This window comes from Hevea brasiliensis, chromosome 15, assembly GCF_030052815.1.
Source record: "Hevea brasiliensis isolate MT/VB/25A 57/8 chromosome 15, ASM3005281v1, whole genome shotgun sequence".
Lineage (NCBI taxonomy): Eukaryota > Viridiplantae > Streptophyta > Magnoliopsida > Malpighiales > Euphorbiaceae > Hevea > Hevea brasiliensis.
Genome location: NC_079507.1, coordinates 24,024,822 through 24,036,136, shown reverse-complemented (window position 1 = coordinate 24,036,136; position 11,315 = coordinate 24,024,822).

The window sequence follows — 11,315 nt, the reverse complement described above, 5'->3', positions numbered from 1 at the left end:
GAAATTTGAAACTTGTCCTGAACCTTGAACATATAGGATATATTCTTGACTCAAATGTTCCTGGTCCCTTACCTCCAGAGGCCACTCAAGAGGAACATGAAACTTTGGACAAGTGGAAGGAGCATGATATGAGAGCTAAGTGTTACATGCTTACTTCTATGAGTAATGAGTTACATAAGCAGCATGAGAACATGCAGAGTGCGAGTGAGATCCTCCTTCGCCTATAAGAGTTGTACGGTGAGCACAACAGGAATGCTAGGTATGAGATATCTAGACAGTTATTCCGCATGAGGATGTCTGAGGGACAGAATGTTGGGGATCATGTCCACAAGATGATTCGGTTAATTGAGCAGCTGGAACATCTTGACTTTAACATGGATTTCCAATTGAAGACGGATTTGATCCTTCAGTCCCTTCCTGGGTCTTTTGGGAATTTTGTAACAAATTTCCATATGAAAAATAGGAATGCACCTTGGCTGGTTTACTCAACATGCTAGTTATTGCCCAAAAGAATATGCCGGGCAATAAAGGAAAAGAGGTAGCTTTGATTGCATCTTCTTTTGCTGGAAAGTCCAACAAGAAGAAGGGCAATAAGAAAAAGAAACCTCAGATTCCTAATCCTTCTAAGAAAATAGCTAAACAAAAAGGGAAGATCAAAGCTGACAAAGGCAAAGGAAAGTGTTTCTACTGCCAGAATGATGAGCACTGGAATAGGAACTACCCAGAGTATAGCCAATAATAGAAGCTTCCAGTAACGAGATATTAGACTCCGGATTGGCAATGGCTCAACTGTTGAAGCCTTAGCCATATGATCTAAATCTTTATACATGTGTAGACATGTTTTATATTTAAATAAGGTTTTGCATGTACCTGATGCTTTTAAGAACATCATTTCTATATCTAGTTTGACTAGAGGTGGTTATGATTTCAGTTCATAAATGATGTTTGTAATATTTATTTTCGAAATAAATATGTTGATTCGGGTTATATGCATGACGGACTTTATTATTTAGATAATAAAGTTATATACAAATCTAATGTAAGCAATCTAAAAGAATGCAATACCGTGGTGAAAATCAACTCAAGTTCAAAATATATTTGGCACTTAAGGTTAGGTCATGTTGCAGAAGATAGGATTACAAAACTGTAGAAAATGGGGATTTTATCTTCATTAGGCTCTAAGCCTACTCCAACTTGTGAATCTTGCCTTCAGGGCAAAATGACTAGATCACCCTTTATGGGACAAGGGCTAAGAGCTGAAAATATTTTGGAGCTAATACATAGTGATGTATGTGGTCCATTTAAAAAAATGGCTAGAGGTAGTTCTCATTATTTTATTAACTTTACTGATGATAAATCAAGGTTTGGGTATTTGTATTTATTAAAATACAAATATGAATCCTTTGAAAAGTTTAAAGAATTTAAATCTGAAGTAGAAAATCAAAACAGGAAAAAGTATTAAAGCTCTTTGATAAGATCGTGGAGGTGAATACTTGAGTATTGAATTTGATGAATACTTGAGAGAGCATGGCATTGTTTCGTAGCTAACTCCTCCAGGAACACCACAGCTGAATGGTGTATCTGAAAGGAGAAATCGCACCCTATTGGATATATTACGTAGTATGATGAGCTATACTGATATGCCAATCTCCTTTTGGGGATTTGCATTAGAATCAGCTTTGCTTATTCTGAATAGGATTCCATCAAAATCAGTATCTTCCACACATTATGAGATATGGCATGGAAGAAAACCAAGTCTTAAGAAAGTTAAGATTTGGGGTTGTCCATTTTATATCAAAAAGCTAAACACTGATAAATTAGAAACCAGATCAGAAAAGGGTCGATTTGTTGGATATCCAAAAGATAGTTTTGGATACTATTTTTATTTGCCTACATCACAAAAGGTTGTGGCAAGTAGAGATGCTACATTTCTTTAACAACAGTTTGTTCAAAAAGGAAGCGAAGGAAGGCAAATAGAGTTAGAATTGGAGAATTCTGACCAATTAACAGATCATATGGATATTGATTCATCTAGTCAACCTACACCTATTGATGAAACATCTACAGCTGTTCCTCGTAAAACAACCAGGGTATCTCACCCACCAGTGAGATATGGTTTCCTTCATGAAGAAGAATAAGAGTTGTCTACTCATGAAGAAGTTGATCATGGAGAAGATCCACTTACCTATGAAGAAGCTATATCAGATATAGACTCTTTAAAATGGATTGATGCTATGAAATCCGAGATTGATTCCATGTATAAGAATCAAGTTTGGGATCTTGTTGACCCACCTGAAGGTATTGTACCTATAGGGAACAAATGGGTTTTCAAGAAGAAAATTGGTTCTGATGGAAAGGTAGAGACCTATAAGGCAAGGCTAGTAGCAAAAGGGTTTCGCCAAAAGCAAGGAATCGACTATGAGGAGATTTTCTCGCCGATTGCCATGCTTAAATCAATTAGGATTCTATTACCAATAGCTGCATACTATGATTATGAGATTTGGCAGATGGATGTCAAAACAGCTTTTCTCAATGGATACATTGAAGAAAACATTTTCATGAAACAACCTTCAACCTAGGGGTTTTGAATCCCAAGACGGTTACAAATTGCGCAAGCTAAAGCGATCCATTCATGGGTTAAAACAAACTTCGAGGATTTGGAACATTCGTTTTGATGAAGCCATTAAGTCATTTGGTTTTATCAAAAATGAGGATGAGCCATGTGTATATAAGAAGGTTAGTGATATTGCTATCACTTTCCTTGTCTTATATGTGGATGATATTTTGTTGATGGGTAATGACACAGGTATGTTGACAACTGTAAAGGTATGGTTGTCAAATACATTCTCCATCAAAGACTTAGGGGAGGCAACCTATATTCTTGGGATTCGCATCTATAGAGATAGAGCGAAAAGAATAATTGGTTTTTCACAAAGTCTATACTTGAAAAGGTGTTAAAGAGGTTTAACATGCTTAATTCCAAGAGAGGATTATTACCAGTGAGACATGGTATCCACCTTTCTAAAGAGATGTCTCCAAAGACACCTGAAGAAAGAGATAAAATGGCCAGGGTTCCATATACTTCAGCTATTGGAAGTTTAATGTATGCAATATTGTGTACTAGGCTGGATATCGCATATGCTGTTAGTTTGACTAGCAGGTATCAATCCAATCTAGGTTTGGAACACTAGATAGCTGTCAAGAATATCCTTAAGTACTTGAGAAGAACTAAAGATTTATTCTTGATATATGGAGGTGGAGACTTACAATTGGATGGTTATACTGATTCTGATTTTCAATCAGATATAGATGATAGAAAGTCTACCTCTGGATATGTGCTCATTTGTAATGGAAGTGCAATCAGTTGGAAGAGTTCCAAACAGAGCACGGCTGCAGATTCCACTACTGAGGCTGAGTATATTGCTGCATCAGATGCTTCAAAAGAAGCTATTTAGATATAAGAAACCCCGGTCTCACTAGAAATCCAAACACATAGAAAGGCACTACCACATTATCAGAGAAATAGTTGGGCGAGGCGATGTAGCCATGCAGAAAATAGCATTAGCTGAAAATCCAGCTGATCTATTCACTAAGTCTTTATCACAAGCACAGTTAGACCGACATCTTGAGAAGATGGGTTTAAGATATTGTAATGAATGGCTCTAGTATTAGTGGGAGATTGTTAGTAGTCTGCCCTAGAGCATATCATTTAGTATGTATCTTGTATATATTTTATTAATAAAGGGCATTTTCACTTTTCCGTTTACATCATATATTTATATGTAATAGAAAAGGTCCATTGATATTTTGCTAGAAATTCTATTCTTAAGTTATTAAGAATATGAGTGACAGTATTTCTAGCACAAAGTATCATAAATAGGTTCACAATCGAGGATACTTCACAATAAGGACATGACTTATCCAGAAAGATTGTAATCATATTTGTTCCCAAGTTATTTATATGAGATGTAAATAAGATGGAATGGTGAGTCTCATGCATATAACAAACATGATAGGCACTTATACATGATAAGTAGGCCGAACCAATGATATTTATGACAAGCACATGGAGTTTACTCTTGTCAATGTATTGTCATACATCATATTAGTGCATATAATCTTTAAACCTGAGATAAAACAGTTATCTTGTATGCAGGTGGTTTGAGTTTGATACTGCTTTCATACTTGTACTGTGTATGGGTATATGGGCATGTGTTAGCTCCTACTAGTTATATATGGAGGTAGGTGTCGATCAAGATGGAATCTGTTCCTCTAAGTAAATAGGGATAAAATCCTATGTTCATTTAATTGTTCTTGATGTTTCAAGTTCCTAACCAGGACAGATAGATTTAATCAGAAAAGAGTTTCTGATGAGAAAAATCTTTTAATCAAGAACTGAAATTAAAAGAGAACATAATATTCATAGAAAATGGGGTTTGACATAAACCATGACTCTAGCTCGAATTGGGATTTTGTAGCAGAGAGATTCTAGTGCATGGTAACATATGATTATAGGTTCATTTAAGGTAAACCTTATTAATAATTGGGTGGCCATGGCATGCTATGCTAGGTGTTAACCATGGTCTATGAGGTGTATAAAATGATTTAGAGAAATCATTTATGGTAAGAAAGAGTTCTGATGATATTAAGAGTTGATATCATGTCTCATTGTCAATTAGTGATGAGCCTAGTAAGTCACACACATGCACAAATAATCACCAAATTAAATATGATTTAATTAATTAATTAAAGAGTTTAATTGATTAATTAAATATGTTTGGTTTGCAATTAGATTGCAAAGTCTCTAGCATGGCTTGAAACCAAATCTAGGTTATTAGATGTATAGTATAAGTTAAATTTATATTTAAAGTATTTAAATATGAATTTAATTAATGAGAAATTAATTAATAAAGATTAATTAATTAATTTATATTTTATATAAATTGATTAGAAGAAGAGAAATAATTATTTTGGGTTGAAAACTCAAAATTAAGACACATGGGTATTTTGGTCATTTCACAGGGTGACATGTGGCACCATGAGATGGTGACACATGGCACTACACATAAGCTTGCCAAATGTCTTTTAATCATGTAAGATGATCAAAGTCAAGATTAAATATAGGTTTGACACTGGGCACAATGTGATTGGGTCAATTAAACCTAGAACCAATCAAAGGGTGACATGTGGCAAGGGTTTTAAGTGGTGACCTAGCTATATAAGTGTAAGGATGAAGGAACAAAAAGATAAGCAGCCACTCACTCTTTGTGTCGCCACCTAAAGAACACTCTTCTTCTCTTCTTCTTCATCTCTCATCAATTCAAAGAGATTAGCAAATAATCTCTTGAATTAAAAATACTAGAAATTATTTCTAGTGTCCTGTTTACATCTGTAATCTCTCAAAAGGCAAAACTTGATTTTCTAATTCATAGAAATAGCTTCAGAAGCTGTTCAAGGGCTGCCATAGGTGATCTTGGTGTGGACAAGCTAGAGGGACAACATCTAGTGTCCTAAGAAGCATCCCAAAGGTGCCAAACACACTGCAGTGCATCAAAAGGTTAGTGCACTTGTTCTAGATCTAATCTAGGATTCTAATGAATTAATCTGATTAATTCTAAAATCTTAAATGGCAAATGTAGATCCAAAAACATATTAAAAGAGTTTTTATATGCTATTTATTATTGAAATCAAATAGATAAAAATGAATCTTGCATGATGCATGTGACCCTAGGTGAAAAAATTTTGAATTCAATGATATATACTTATGTTTTTCATGCTTCCGCTCCTTCATAAGGTTTAATAATTAAATTTTATTGATACTATTACTTTCATTAGTCAACATATAATGTTGACCTTTAATGCACACTAGGTGAATTAGTTTTAATGTCACTAATATGTTCCATTTTTCATTCCTCGCATGTTGATATATGTTGCCAATTTCATTTCAAAGCTTATCGCATTTTACTGTAATTATTCAGATTTCATAGCCAATGTTTACTATCTATTGGACGAAGCTACAATGTAAATTTAACAGATTTCTCTTCCTTAAATTCTTTCTCATTGTGTCTTCTTTAATTTCCTTTTTGAATCACTCCATTTGGAGTTGTATAACTCAAGTTATGGTCAATTAACCATAACTAGGTCAAATCTAAATTTTAATTTCGGTTTTAGGCATTTTTGGTTCTGACTTTACTAATTTATTTGGACTGTTTATAATCACATCGAGGTCTAGCATTCTCCATAAGTATTATTTCCCTATGTCTTAGGGACAACCAAAAATTTTGCTTACCAGTTTTCAAGTCTTATAGAATTCTTTATAGACAAATTATTAACTTGGACTCAAAGGTCCTATATTGGCATGGTCCTCAATTAGGTTAATGGCTTGACCTTAAATTTTGACTTTATACATTTATAATTTGAGGAAGTTGTCAAAAACAATGATTTAGGTCTCTTTCTTCCAGATTGGTATGGCTCATTTAAATTGGATACTTCTGGTGGGAGATATCCTTATTTGAATTTTTTGAATTTTATGGTCAATTGTGCTAATTCCAGATTTAGTATGCCAACTTAATCAAGTTAGTTGAACTAGTTCCCTTGATTTCTGAGTTTTGGTCAAAATTACCAATATTATAGATCTATGTCTTATTGAAATTTTGGAACTGATTTCATGTCATTTGGAGTTCTATGGACCATGTTATGGTCATTTTACTTTTGCTGGTCAAGTTGCACTTATATTGCAAAGTTTAGGTCATTTTTAGGTCAAAGTCAACTCGGCCAGTTTTTGTAACCCAACTTGTGCAAGCATTTTGACTTGATTCTGGTCATTTCTGGGCTTTGGTGTCTTCATAAGAGTTGTAGCTCTGTCTAAGCTCTCCATCGTATAAATTTCAGGTCATTTGGATTTGTTTTGAGTGAGTTATGGCCAAAATACAGATTATTATTCATATGGTCAAAATTCTGGGTTTTCATGTCATGCAATTCTGGATTTAGTCATTCTTTTAGGTCACTTTTAGGCAGAATTTGGGCAACACTTATACATGAAAGATGGCCTATTTTATGTCTAGTTTCACCTCCAATTTGGCTCATACCAATCGGAGTCACAACTTTACACTTATAACCTAATTTATATACTGCCAATAATCACAACCTGCATAAGAGAATTTACACTCCCAATTTGGTAATCCTCCTCCTCCCAATACTTCAATATTCATTCTTGGCACTTCTATATTTATTGAACACAATTCCAGTAAAGTAAATTGGGCAAAATACTCAAGATTTCAAGGTACACAATACTCCATTAATATTCAACATGTAAGCTAACCCAAATTCAATATACATACTCACCAAATTGTCACATACACTCCCATAACAAATACACACATACTGCCCCCAATTCAACTCCATCACATTTCATGAATAATTTTCATCAATTCACATGCAAATTCAAGGGTTTACAAGCTACCAACCATGGTAGTTACTAAGGTATTCAATTCCCTTTTTAAACTCCTAATTTCAAGCGCTAACATATATATACATGGGCATTAACTTGCTACACTTCAATTTGAGTTAATAAACCTTAATTCCCATCTATTTGAGGTAAGAAACAAACTCAAGTAAACCAAGTTTCATGGCTGCCGAAATCATGGTGTAGCAAAACTCAAACATTTCCTCACAATTTCTTAACCATTTAACTTGTCTCAAGCTTAACACAAAGTTTAATTAAGGAATATAAGAAAACTAGCACTAACCTTTTATGGAGCTTCATCAAACTTCATCAACACTTCTCTTTCTTGCTCCCAATATGCTGCCCATGATGTGTAGACTAAGTTTAATGAATGAAGTATGAAGAAACATGGCTTAAATCATGGTGGATAAAGCTTGGTTGTGTGGGACGGCAATGGAGTTTTTTGGGAACAATTCAATTCGGCTAAAGAATGAAAATTGAAGAAGAAGAAGAAGAAGAGGATGAGGTGGGCTATTGTCTTGTGATGTTTATATAGGTGTCCACTAGTGAATTTAAATATTCCATAGTGCTCCACTACATTTCAATTAACACTTAAATAACTAACTTTGATTAATTATAATTACATCCCTTCATTTCTCTTTAATTATTATATATATATGACTCCTAATTTTTATGGCATTTTCAAAATTTAATACTACTAATTTTCCATGGACATTTAGGTCAAAAGTCAACTCTAGGTGTCAATTAACCAAAATGCCCCTCTTCGGGTTGTATTTCCGATTTTTCGGTAACACCGATTTTTATCAATTTCTTGATTTTTCATTTCATATTCAAGTGGTATCACTTATGTTTTATTAGACCTACTAGTAATGGGAATACAAATCTTAACTATATACTCACATAACTTAAATGTTCATTAAGTCATTTAGGTGAATTACTATTTCTATTCCAAGTAATCCATGAACATTTCATGGATTCCAAATTTTATACCTTAATTTCCTCTACCAATTTAGTTCTTACACTTTGTATCTTTATATTACTATTCACATTACTATTCACTCAAATTGTTGACTTTTTAATACATAATAAATTTATTGAACCTAAGTTCACCAAGATACCACATTTTGCATTCTAAAGTTGTTGGTATTGGTTGCCAATACCATTTCAAAGCTTAGTGTTGGTTACTTTACAATTTTCAGATTTCAAGCATTAAGTTTACTGTTCCATTGGTCATTTGTACAGTAGGAATTTGATAAAATTGTCTCCATGAAAGTTGTTCCTTATTGTGTCTAATTACATTTCTTTTTTTAGAATCACTCTATTTGGAGTTTTGTAGCTCAAGTTATGGCCTAAACACCATAACTGGCCGGATTGCAATTTTCTAGATTTTCTGGGCAGCAGATCAATTCTGCAGTTTTTATATACTGACTACAAGTCAGTTTTTGGACATGTTATGGTCAAAATTTGGGTTTGTTTTCTATGAAAGTTGTAGGGCTATGTCTCAGCTTTTTGCTGGTAAAATTTTAGATCAATTGAACTTTTCTACCCTGAGTTATGACCATTTGAACAAATACTATTCATTTGGTCATTTTCTAGGGATAGCATGTTGATCACCCGGATTAGGGTAATTTTTAGGTCAACTTGGTTTGGTTTTCTGGATAGGGTTTCTTCACCAAAGTTGTGACATTATGTGTCTAGTTTCATGTTCAATTGGCCTTACACTAATTGAACCTATAAAACTCCAGTTATAGCTGCCCAAACCTGCTGGACTCACACCTAGTCTTGCTGGTCACCAAGGGTAGCATGCCTAAGCTCAACTCCATTATCTTTACTCACTTCAATTCCTCCTCACAAACATTCAAATGGTCACTAATTGACCATTACAATGTTAATATACCATTACATGAGCAAACCCTAATGTTGTTCAAATGTCCAAGTTTCCAAGTTCCATTCATGCATTACACTTGCATTACACTTACACTTACATGTTTAATCACTCATCTCATGCTAAGGGCAGCTCATAAACCACTTCTAAACAATTCAATTCATACAAATCAACAAATCTCATCCTTCTCTCATGGCTGCCAATTTTCATACATACTTCACTATAAATGTTTTGTTCAATTTTACAATAAATTCTCATTTAATTTGTCTTCCTAACAAAGATTAAAAAAAAGAGGGAAGTAAGTAGAGGCGCTAACCTCTTTTAACCACTTTCTTGGCTTGTTAAAACTTTGAATTTTCTTTACTTTATGACAATCAAAATGTTACTCTTGATGTGGGGATTAATTTTTATGAAGGGTGTGTAGGGTTTTCGGGTAGAAAACTTAGGGGAAATCAAGCTCAAAGCTTGATGAAAATGGAGGAATTAATGGATGGCCAGCTACTTGAGGGAGAGAAAGTGAGAAGATGAGCTGAAATTTTGTGTATTTATCTCTAATTTTATCTCTTAAATAAATTTGTTACATGGTGATTGGTGGAAAGAATTTAAATGGCATCATCATGATGTCATAATTCTAATTTTCTTTATTTTTTTTCCTTTCTTTTCTACTCATTTTCAATTAAATTTTTAACAATATTTATTCATATTTTAGATCATAATAATAATTTACTTAAATGGACAAGTCGGCTAAAAATCATCTCTGAAGACGAAATGACCAAAATGCCCTCCGTTTGGCTTATTAAGCCAAAATCGTCTGTACCGGTCCAAAAAAATTTTTTAAACCTTTTCTTGGCATTCTAATGCCATAGAAACCTCAATGACTCTTCTCTGGAGTCTCAATAATTATTTCACGAATTTTCTCCTGGGTTTAGGGCTTCTAGTTGCGAAGACTGTAACTTCCCACTGGGTTACCCATCGCTAGGGCACCGGCTCATTTAACTTCATTGTATTTTATTTCAAAAATTTTTCCTAAATTTTTCTTATTAATATTTGAGTTAATTATGGCTCCTCACTTTAGTCTACATATATTTCCAAACGTTCTAGCTGTCCAGACCGACACGGGTCACTGGAACAGCAGAATGTACGAAATAGCTAAAGTAAGGGTGTTACTGATTAATTCCAGCAAAATCAATTATGCATAAATCCCATTTGAAATCGAAATTCTTTACTATTCAAAAACCATTCTGTATCTTACTAACTATGCAAGACTAATCCGCAAGGGCCATCTTCGTGGTGATTCTAACTCCCTATGATCAGGGAGGTTGAATAGGATTCTAACTCCCTATGGTCGAGGAGCTCGAATCATCGTGCACAGTACACATCATAATAATGAAACTTCTCAAAGGGCCATAGCATAAAACCTTAGATCTAACCTCTAATAAGAGGAGAATCTAAGCCTGTGCACGTACCATGGTAATCAAAACAAAGCTAACTCCATTGTCTCTTCAACAAATGAGAGAGACGGGTAATAACCTAGTCAAGCATCTATAGTAAGATATAAAACAATATCATAATCTCTTTGTCCTTTTTGTGAGTATAAATCACAACACAATTCAATTCAATGTCAATTCCAATATCCAATAATTTTATGCTCATCACAATTCAAAACATATTTTATCACAATTTTTTCAAAACTAATTTATTCAATCCATAACAATGCTCAATAATTATTGAAATACCATTTCACAAAGCTAAATTCATACATACTATAATAATTTTAGTAACCATTGAATTAAATCCAATACTTGATAAACATAATATATAAGGAAAATAGTGTCTTTTAATCATATGAAATATTCAGAACAAAATCAATTAAAAACTAGTTGTGCATAAACCTCTGATGAGTCGCCTCTTAGCCTTGACTCAATGGGTCTTTTCCTTTACCAGTGTCTTTTCTAACTAAAACAC